Here is a 10,995-nt window from a genome sequence, read left to right on the forward strand (position 1 = left end):
GTCTCCACTCATCCATCACTCATCAGTCTCCATACTTCAGTTTGCCACATCAGCTGCAGTGCCTTTCTTCATGGAGGTTTGTTTTCTAAGGAAATTGTGCAGTTGGGCTCTCTTGTCTCTGCAGGGTTTATAATTCTCCACAAATCCCAGGGTCACTCACGGTATTTCCTGCTTTCTCTAAGAACACTCACACACAGAGAGAGACACTCACACATACTGTACACACACACACACACACACACACACACACAATCAAACACACACACACACACACACACACACACACAATCAAACACACACACACACACACACACACACACACACACAGACACACAATCAAACACACACACACACACACAGAGAGAGAGAGAGAATCAAACACACACACACACACACAGAATCAAACACACACACAGACACACAATCAAACATACACACACGCACACACACACACACACACACAGACACACACAGCGCATCATGCTCCTTCCAGGAAGACCATCTGAACACTGGCCTGTTGTTACTGTTGTGAGCAGAGTGGAAGCTCTGAGTTGCACTCTGCTCCGTTCCCAATCAGAGCCTCCATCATTTCTTATCTGATCCCCTGCTGCCTAATCAATACACATTTACGGGATTCTTAGAACCTCAGGGCCTCCATTTTGAGAAGCTGTCCTCCGTCAAGGCCCTCAAAATCAGTTACAGGCTCACTGATTTTTACTGCTGCTTTTAATTCAGAGCATCTCAGGCTTCCAACAACAACAACCAGCCACCATTTTGTTTTCATTCATCTTCCCGGAGATGAGCCAAAACTAAGGCCTGTGGCAAGATGGAAAAATAAATCAGGACTTACAGTTAGAGAGGTGAGTAAGGGAAGAGCAGCTGCAAATAATTTAAGAAGTATATTTAATGTAGAAAGGTGACTCAAAGTGTTTTTTTACACTGATCATTTTACATGGAATATAAAAATTAAAAATAAACACACAGACTAAAATAGTGAAAAGGAAATTAAAATATATTACATAGCGTTTTAAAACTCACAATAGGCTTAAAAGTCTCATGCCACGAAAGAAGAAGGAAACGTGTTCGGTCCACCAACCCTCTTCCTTCCTCTGTCAGGCTATTTCCACAGTTCCTGTTACCCTATGAAAACATCTAAAAGTGATAATTATGCATGCAGTACAGTCTGAACAAAGGTTACCGTATCTTTTTTTCGTACACAGGTCAACCTGTTGTGTAAAAGCAGTATGGAGAAAGGGAGACCTCTAGTGGTGAGATAGGGATATCACAACACAACACAGCAGGGGAACTAGGATGAGTAGCCCTCAGGAATCTTTTTAGTCAGTTCACATCTGATCCAGGTTTATAAAGCTCAGTTATTCCTGACAGCTGGATTGGAAGGGACTTTCTCAGATTACAAAAACCAGTTCAGAGATGGCAAATGTAAGTTCTGGAGCCTTTGTGTCCACGGCCCCAGGCGCCTCAAACACATTCCGTAAAGCGTACCCAAACAATGATCCTGAGCTTAACCTTAGTTCATGTGTGTGACCTATGACACACACATGAACTTTGGGGTCATGGACACTATTTCTATTTAAAAAGAACAGTCAGGTATTTTCAATACACACTACCTCCCAAAGACACCCACACCTACACACATCAGATATTCTTCTCTACTCAGGGATTGACAGTCACTTTTCAAGCTCACATTTTACTGTAAAAAACATATTAAAAGGAATTCAAATATACCATATTAATTAATACTTTTAATAAATCAGACACAAATGTAAACAAATGTAAAAAGTACTTTCAAACAATTCTATTTCTTAATTTTCTTGTGTATAAGTTTGTGTTTGCATGTTAAATTTATGCAATGTAAGTATTTAAGGGAAGGATGAACTATATATAGGCTAGCTTATGTTATACTCCTACCTGTTAAAAGTGATCATATGTTTTCATCACTTCATTTTTCATTGCATGAATTACACTGCCATCATGTGGAGACATCAGAAAAGCATACCCAAAGATATGGACTGGTAGGGATCTTATTAGTCTTAAGAGCTTTATGTTGTCATTTCAGGTGTTCATATAATCCCCGTGTTTATGGTTGTGTGTGTGTGTGTGAGAGAGAGAGAGAGCAAGAGAGAGAGAGAGAGAGAGAGGAGAATACTGTAAGTCTTAACTAACTTAACTAGCTCCCCCATCCCACCTGCAGTGAGCGGTTATGGCTGCTATGGCAGCACCTACCTTGAACTGAAAGTGAACTGACAAAGACTTTCAAAGTTATGGCAGTCTCCCCCACCCTGCCTCTCTTACCCAAAGGAGTCCACAGCAGCCCACTCAGAGACTCCACAAATACCAAGATCAGGTTGCTCACCCAAAAGGAAAACTATTTTGAGCCTGAGGAAACGTCACCGAGATGCTTAATCTCAGTAGTAAGTAGGGATGACAATCACCCGTGTGACGAGTGGAACACAAATCTCTTCAGACAGTGACGAGTGGATAAGCAATGATCCGCAGATATAATATGCTAAACTTACGGAGTTCCCTGCCTGAAGACCTCTAGCCCGATATCCTCGTAGATGTCTGGAATTCCGGAGTGGCTTCCAAACAGTGCGTTATTGATTGTTTTTTCTATTTCTGCCAGTCATGGCAAAAAGATGGAAAAACTCCAGCACTGGGAATTAGTTCGGGACTGACTTTGTGACAGGGAGTCAACATTCCTTAGTGCTTGTAATTTCCTTCGTCAGGGTGGTGCACACGAGGAGGGAACTGATGTGTGTGTGTGTGTTTTTGTGTGTGTGTGTGTGTGGGGGGTGTCCGAGTCAAGTTACTGTGTGGCACACACACTAAAAAACAGATTAAAAAGTAGTGTCTCCGTGTTTTACCTTATAATTGGCGGGGCCCCGGCCTCTGCTGTGATCAGATGACACTGTCAGGGGGCCCAGGGAGGACCAGGCCGCTGAGACTAGTTCAATCTGACAGCACATCTGGGCCACGTTAGCCACACGGGGAGCCATGCCCACACCGAGTCCAGATCCTGCTCACTGCTCCCCCTAGAGGTGTGAACAGGATGAGCGCCCAATTGTAACATTAATGCTGACACAGACTGTAAGTATGAAGACATAATGAAACTTTATAGTACTGCAATAACATGAAACTGTATGGTACTGCAATTATATTCAGTAATTCATTGTGATTACATCTTGACAAGTTCTTGGCTAAACATTTTCTTTCTTTTGAATGAAATCGTAATTTCAAACCTCCTCCAAGGGATATTTATGTGATCAGAAATTTCAGGCCAATTAATATATTGCTGTAATATATTGTAATTGTGTGTCTTGATCATTAAGATAAATCTGTTTATACAGAGAAGAATGTCATCGTAGTTCACTTTCATGGAGATTAATTCAGTTTATCACCTTCAGTCGTCATTCAGTAGCTGCTGCTGTCACAGCCCATTATGAAACCAGATGAAAGGGAACATCTCTATGAATCACTGTCCCCTCCCCTCTTCCACATGGCCTTCTGAAACCCAGACACCTCCAGCACAAATCATGTCACTTCAAACGCCAAGTTCCCCTTTTCCCCCTCTCTCTAGCTCTCTCTCTCTCTCTCTCTCTCTCTCTCTCTCTCTGACACAAGGGCCATTGGCGCTTGCCACTCAACAGCACAAGATAAAGAGGCAGGCGTGTGGCCATTCGATCATCTTTGAGTCCTGCTTTTATACCGTTAAAAAAAGACACCGCGGTATCAAAGAGCCATCTCCACCCGCCTGTCCGCCCATGTGCATTATAGTGATTATTGTCTTCCATCATGTGCCGCCCAGCCCGCATGCAGTTTGATACAGTACAGGAGCGGCTTGGGGCTTCAGAGGGTCTTGAAACCAGATCGCACACCAAAGACCAAATCGAGACCGGGCTAACCCGACCAGGACATGTGTCAGAGGCCGGCCCTTTCTCCACACCTTCATGTGGTTTTACTGGCTTCTCCATTCTGTGAGTTGCGCCTCCAGCGACACTTACAATGTTCCATCTGCTCTTGCTGGCTGAGTCCGATCCCCAGGTAATGATCTCGCCCCTCTCAGCTAACGACCCATTGTGTGGGGGGAGAAGGAGAAGGATCTCGTTTCTCTTTTGACGTTCTTCTTTTTTTTTTGTCCGCCTCCTTTTTCTTTTTCATCCTCCTCCGCTTCGCTGTCGTCCACTCAGTATTGACAGAGGGCTACTCTGCTGTGGGAGACCTCTACGGACACTGATGTGTGGAGATGAATGACACATTCTTCAGCTGCCTCGCCAACAAAGGCCTTGGAAGTTTCTAGCCATTTGTGTTTCGCCGCCACTCCTTGCCTCTGGTCAGCAGTAGTGGTGACACCAATCCTCCAACAGAAAGGTGCCGTAATGAGGTCTGGGTGAGGAGGAGAAAGGAATGCTCAGATGTGTTGCACTTCTTGTAGAAACAGATAATTGACCCCCCTGTCTGGGTGACCCACACTTATTCCAGTGAAACACACACACCACTGCCTAAAAAAGCCAGAAATGACAGATAAAGCAAAAGGTTGACAGCATAACAATGTTCTACCACCGGCTGGCTATTTGCAGAAGAAATGACAACTCAGTGACACTACAGTGGATGGAGTGAATAACAATGAATACTAATATTATCAACAGGCGTTAAAGCAAGTTGGTATTTCTGTGCCTGAAGTTATCAGGGGACAGTATATACACTGTAGGCTTATTTACTATTTTTACATCTTAAAATGTACTAGCTCACACCTGAATTCAGGCACAGTGCTGAGCACTTACGGCCCTTTAACAATAAAAACCAAACAATGCAGAGAAAGACCAAGTTCCTCCAAGGTGTATGCCTCTGCAATCTCCTCAAGAAGATACCGAGCACATGGCCATACAATGGGACTAGATCTTCATGCATAACTTCGTCTTGATCTTATCTTCCATCACTTCACAAATGTCAAATCAGGGTGACCCAGGACAACAGGTCGTCTGGAGATCAGAGGTATTTTTGGACTTTACTCAGCTGTTGATGCACGGCCCTCACATGACAGCTGTCCACCCGGCACACGTTTACTGCAGAAGGTAACGGTGGGGAGGTAAGAGGGAGATGGGGGGGGGTAAAAGGGATGTGATCGGTGGACAGTGAAGGTTTGCAACATGATCCGTACCACAGCAGACACCCCTGCCAGAGGTCAATAGCAACGCGACCGCATAATGGTCCGATGGAACAGGTGGACACCCAGCTTCTCCTCCTTCTTGTGCTCGGTGTACAACGTGAGGCCGAGCTCTGTTATGATAAGGCAGCCTCAACATTCAAATAAAAACAGGAATAGAAGTTGAGCTGCCTGTTTATGTTTACAGTTCTTAGGAGACGCTTTTGTCCAAAGTGGCATCAGTAAACATTAGATTAACACTAAACATTAAACGTTTAAGGACAGTCTTATTGCCTAAATAAAAAAACATTTGAATAGTAATAAAAATAGCAATAGACTAAATAGAATTTAACAGACTAATATCAATAAACATACACTGAGTGAGTCTGTAAGGAGAATTGAATAGTTAGATACAAGGTGAAAAGATGAGTCTTAAGATTTTTTTTTTTTTTTTAAAAGATCCCAAAACTCTCACTAGATAAATCATTCCACCAATAAGCAATCACAGAGAAATGAGTCTTGACTGTGACCTCTTCTGGATGATATAAGAGTAACTAACAGAGGAGTTGCATGTGCCTTCTTTGACTGATGAAAGACCAGATGTGCCACTGCATTTTGAATGATCTGTAATAGTCTCACTACACAAATATGTCCAAATCTGACATATTTGTGACTTGTGTATACGGTGTGTGGGTTCAAATTTGAACAGATATGTCACACAAACCCCCCAAAACAAAACAAAGCCTAGTTCCTGTAGGGCAGTTTATAGCACAGTACAGCTCAATCCTTATTTTTATTCTCTTCACAAAGACATCCTTCACCCAGGGCTGGATAAGGTCAGCTCTCAAACATGCTTGTGGTGTAAAGCATAACACGCCATAGAATCCTACACCCCAAGGCAATGTAGGTTAAGACACAACCTAATATCACTACGGTTGCTGTGTCCCTGACATCTGACCTCTCCCATAATCCCCGGCGGCCTGACCTCCTAGTCAGCTGGGGCTGAGAGGTAGACAAACAGCGTGTCATTGTGACATCCATAAATGTATTTCATGTACAGATGACTGCTAGCATCAGTCTCATTAAACAATTCCATCCATTCCTGATCACTGATGGTCTGACAGCAACACTCAATCATGTATGAAGTAGTGAAACATAGAACAGAATGCACACCTCATTTACGTGATTACTAGACTTAACCAACCATGAAGCTTCGTTCTGTCTGAATCGGCAGGCTGCTGTACTGTATCTCTTTAAGTGACATCTGATTCAGCGTGTTATAGCTGCATCGTAAATCTAAATATTGTCCCAATGCCATTCTGTTTAAGAGGATTAAGCCTCCATTTGTATCACTCTAGAGACAATAGACTTTTCGAGCTGAGTGGTTTGCTCTGACAGAGCCATGATGTTACAGGTAGCGTAAGCCTGGCAGATAGCCAAGCCTGATTCCTTTCCTTTGGAACATGCCTGACAAATTGCGCTGACTAAATCATGACTTGTTTATTGACTGCCAACCCGCTGTTGTTACTTTATTACATTCCGGTGACCTTGAGAGTTTAATTAACATTATCGTTTACACAACAACAAGCTCTGCTGAAGGCTGGCAGATTGTGGAGGGTGTTTGAGGCTAATCCCGAACAGCATTGTGGATGCCGGTGTTTATCTCCGCAAAACAATATCAGCCCTTATTGTTTACACAACTAAACACAGTTCAGGGATGACAATGGCACTCGCCATGCAGAGGACACCAAGGCAGGAAGTGGGGTGTCAAGGTAACTTCGCCACTGTTAATCTCTCTGAAGCAAAAGGGCTGTGATGTCTGCTCATGGTGTCTACTTCAAAGAACACTTTGATGAGACAGAATCCATTTACTGTAATGCATTAGGTAAGCTAAAAACCCTTTAGACGACATCATAAGGTAAAACTGTAGCAGATGTTAATACTGTGCACTATGAGGTGTCGCCATGCATACTGACACCTTGATACTCTAACTAAAAAAGAGTAAGAACAGGAAGAGAGACTGTCTAATGCTTCCAATAAAAGTCTGATTCTCCATGCGTGACAAAAGACAGAGGCAATGTGTACAGATTTGATTTGATTTTCCTTCCCTTTTCCCAACAATATTAAGCTATGTTTAAATGGCATTCATTTCTCACCTATAATTATTTAAATTACACACTTTCAAAGTCTCAAATAATATTTGCCTACAAGATTCAGTCAAATTACACTGCTCACATAAATATTTGAAAACACTGTGTTCTTTCTTGCCCCAATCACATAGATAGTAAAATATATCCAGCTGTGACAATACCTGAAAGGCATGAGAAGATAACTACTGTGTGTCCCTCGTGTGTGTGAATAAGTAAACTAATCATTTATCTCTGTCTCCAGGGCTATGCCTCAGTGCTTCTGGAACGTTCTCACAGAATGACCTCTGCACATTCAAGTCTGTCCTCTGTGGATTCTCACCCTTCCCTTTCTTCCATCTGATGCACACTTTTAAAAAAAAAGTGATAGAGAATTCTTAAAAATAGATGTTGGTAACCTGTCTGGAAGTTACACGGTGCTTTGTATGACAGCTGATCAGAGACTTGGCACCTGCCCTGCATCAAACCCCAAACCTGGAGCCTTAAAGGAGAAAGCTTTGCACCAGGGCACCAGACATGGCGTATCTCATGACAGACAGCCAAGCGTTGTCTTACTGGATCTTACAGGACCCTTCTCTTCTTTAAACCCGGTAGACTTAGTCATAGTCCGTTGATCAAGACTCTTACACCCCTTAGCCGGAGTCGCTTGCGAAACTACCCAGCGAAGGCCCACACACGCCGTCCTGCCTAGCGCAGGCGTCCAGCTGCTGAGGCCGGAGCGCGGAGCGAGAGAGACATTATATCCTCTGGATCCTGTGTCACATGGATCTGTGAGTGGCTTAGCTGCCCTGCCCGCTTTGATCCCTCTCGGTGGTAGGGGCATAGCGGACGCTGCCAACTCCCCTTGCGAGCCACTGGCTGGGGCCGGATGGACACGTTGTGTGTGTGTGTGTGTGTGGGGGGGGGCACCCACCCAGCCCCCTCGACAAACACCAGAGCCCCCCCCTTAAGACAGCAACCCCCCCCCACCCCCGCCCCATCGGCCGCCCGCCCTAGTCCCTGGGTATGGAGGTGCTGGATTAGAACAGGACCTCGGAGGAAATGGAGCCAAGAAACAGGATCCCCACGCTCAGATCTCGCGCTGCGTCTCTGCATCCTCTGGCCACCAAACATCCGCGGCACTTCCTTCTCCAATTAAGACGACCTTGTTACGTGTAACGCGTACGCGTTGTGAAAGTCAAGACCCGGCTCGCGACCCACACTTTTAGCAGGCGCAGGCAGCAGGCGGACCCAAAGGCTAGGGGTTAGCATCAAAATAGCTCTGCCGAGCGCTGTAAATTGATATTGAACCAAAGCAAACCAGCAGCGCCAGAGACCACAATCACGACTTGGAGAAGCACATCAGCTCACCGTATTGAATTATAGTGGCCGAAAGGACTTGGCGGAGTCGAAGGCTCGCCATTAATACACCCAGTATCCCTTGAGTCGTTTATGTTCTACTTCTTCAGATTCAGATGTACAAGTATCATTTCCTCTAGAAGACCAGGGAGGGAGTGAGTTAGCCCTGAATACATGAATAACTAAAATATCTCTGCAGTTGAGATGCTTGGTATGGTATAGGCTACTCTAGAGTGTCTGCCCCACCTCATCAAAGTGAAAATGGAACCTACAGTCCTCACACTGGGCTTCTCCCTAAGAGATGGGGTCATGACAGCTGACTGGCATTGAAGGGCACTCTGTCGCACTGGGCACACAGGTACTGCACACACCATCAACACAATGGCATGCTGCAGGCCTAGCATAGCAGAGGCCCTTTGTCTGGACAATGCAGGAGTTTAGAGAGGCCAGGCCACTCAGCTTGCTCTGACCGCAGAGTGAAAGCCTCCAAGCGGGCGAGTCGTGGGCTGGGGGGGGCCGAGAGGCTTACAGCGTCGGCACACAGGCGGGTCCAGGCTCCGCTCATCTGTCCGTGGCTGCGGCCATCTCCCCGCGGGCCCCGGGCGGCGGAGAATCAAAAGCACTCTGGGGATGGCGGTGGCGGGAGGGGGACCGGTCGGCCCCTCAGATTCCTCGCATCGCTCCTAGTTTGGTTATGCAGCCGGCTGGACAGCGCGACTCCTGTGAGCATTTAGCTTCCCTGGAGTTGGGCCAGCACAGCCTGTTGCTCCGGCAATTAGCAGCCTGTGCATAGCGCAGGTCCGCACACTTGTTGCTGTGGAACCACTAGGATTGCACTTGTCGCGTGACATGGGGTTGGGGTTGGGTGAGGGTGGGGAGGAGAGGCAGACAGCCATGCCGTCTCTTTGCTCAGATCAATAATTCAAGTGCTTTTAGTGCGAGTGCAATAACAGTGGAATTTACAAAACAGTAACTGTGATGACTGTACATTAAAAACAGCATAACTGCAACCAGCATAAAATGCCAAAACCAAATGCCAAGATTGTTCAAACATACCAATTTTATCAAACATGAGTTCATCAAATTCTGTTGGCATAATGTATCTGAATGTAATGTATGTATAAGTATAAGTATATATACTCTTTTGATCCCGTGAGGGAAATTTGGTCTCTGCATTTATCCCAATCCGTGAATTAGTAAAACATACTCAGTACACAGTGTACACACAGTGAGGTGAAGCACACACTAATCCCGGCGCAGTGAGCTGCCTGCAACAACAGCGGCGCTCGGGGAGCAGTGAGGGTTTGGGTGCCTTGCTCAAGGGCACTTCAGCCGTGCCTACTGGTCGGGGTTCGAACCGGCAACCCTCCGGTCACAAGTCCGAAGCACTAACCAGTAGGCCACGGCTGCCCCCAAAACAGTATGTAATGTAAACTACGAGAGATGTCCTGTTAGAGGGTGTGAAACATGATGGGTCTACCTTGGCTTTTGGACTCATTAAGAAAAGCTGTGATCAGGGCCAGCTGTAGACGTCATTACACGGGAAGGGTAAAAGTCTAAAAAAGTAAAAGCAGTATCTCTGTCCCGCAGTGACAACTCATCCTTATCAATCCTTATCCAAACCACATCAACCACACCTTTCTCGGTCACCTGCTCAAAGTTTTTTTTTTTTTCACCACAGCAAAACGGAGAACGTGGTCAGCAGTGCTGACTGACCTCTGCACAGACACAATGCACAGTCCTGGATTCAGTCTGGTCTCTGGTCTTCTAATAATAACCCTGCAGTGGCCATGAAGGCATGGGCACTTTGTCACAACACAGCCTGTTTAAAAAGACCGCAGATAACGCAAGCAGAGCAGCACAAGCACTTAATCCAGAGAGAGAGAGAGAGAGGGATGGAGTGTTTGGATGTTGGCTGTGGGCCTACAATGACAGTTAAAGTCTCAGAACTTCATTTACCATAGCATACACATCTCATTGGTAATTGCTGAAGGTGAACTAATATGACTTTCATCAATTAGTACAGTACAGTACGCTGTATGTTTTAAAATAAGCAAATTATATCTAGTCCGAAAAGTGATTTTCACATTTTCTTCTAATTTTTTGACAATTAATTCCACTTTTTGCACACAAAACCCGCAGATAATGTAGAAAGGTTGTTGTTTCTTAAACAATGTCTAAAGTTTTCAAACTTTGAGTGTCTGAAAAGTGTAAAAACACCTCCACCCTGGTTGCCTATGTCAAAAACGATTTCTTAATCTTTGCTTTTCTTGATGCTTTCCTTGACATGCCATGTCATTCTATTGTCTTGACATGCCATGTCAAGATTAAATTTGTCATATAGGT

The sequence above is a fragment of the Alosa alosa genome, chromosome 23 (genome assembly GCF_017589495.1).
Source record: "Alosa alosa isolate M-15738 ecotype Scorff River chromosome 23, AALO_Geno_1.1, whole genome shotgun sequence".
Classification (NCBI taxonomy): Eukaryota; Metazoa; Chordata; class Actinopteri; order Clupeiformes; family Clupeidae; genus Alosa; species Alosa alosa.